The sequence below is a fragment of the Malurus melanocephalus genome, unplaced genomic scaffold (genome assembly GCF_030028575.1).
Source record: "Malurus melanocephalus ecotype Western Australia unplaced genomic scaffold, MMel_1.1 scaffold_592, whole genome shotgun sequence".
Lineage (NCBI taxonomy): Eukaryota > Metazoa > Chordata > Aves > Passeriformes > Maluridae > Malurus > Malurus melanocephalus.
In genome coordinates, this window is record NW_026623824.1 from 57,515 (window position 1) to 58,388 (window position 874).

Here is an 874-nt window from a genome sequence, read left to right on the forward strand (position 1 = left end):
TGCTCTCAGCAGTGCAGAAAGGAGAAGCTCCGGGCATCTCCTGCTCCTGGCTGTGGCTGTGCTGGGATGTGATGTGCCCGTGGCTCAAGAGTCCCTGCTCAAGTCAGAAGCCYGCCCTGGAAATGCAGATATCGATGTTGGTTCTGGCTCTGTGGTCAGGGATGTCTCCTCTCAGTTTGCACAGAATCCACCAGCGATACTCAGTGGGGAGAAGAAGCTTTTCCCTGCACACAGACACACCCTGAGCTTTAAAGTTATGAAAATTCGTTCTTTTTCTGGCTGCAAAGAAAACTCACAAACGTCACCAGAAAAGACCCTCCGCTTTAGCCAGTAGGAAGGAAAATCAAGGATTATTTGAGATCCCATGCTTTTAAATTGCTGTTATAAGCTCTCTAAAGTTAAGTGATGGATTTTGAGCACCTTGGCTTAGTGCTACTGGAACCAGCTTTCCCTCCTTGGCTATTTTCTTATTTCACTAACAATGAGCAGCATTCCTGCCTCCACCTGCTGGAGACAGGCAGGTCTCAGTGTGTCATGTGACAGAAATTTGGGTAACACTTTCCACGTCATTCMAAATTATGGCTCCAACAAATATAATTTGCATGTAGTAGTGACTGTAATAATTCCAGGTAGATGTTGTAGGAGGTGGCCAAAATGTATGCGTGTGTTAGCAGATGCTCTTTTCCACAAGTGTTTCACAGTAGTGAAATAAATCCTTTTTTCCTTTTTATTTTTTTTTAATTGTTTTTTTAAGATGGCTATTTGGTTTTGTGTCATTTTAGAATATATAAACAAACTTTCAGTTGTTTTCCCTGGATAGTGTCAGTATTGGAATAGGAGTCTCAGAGGTGAAAATCCTGTAATTAATACAGTA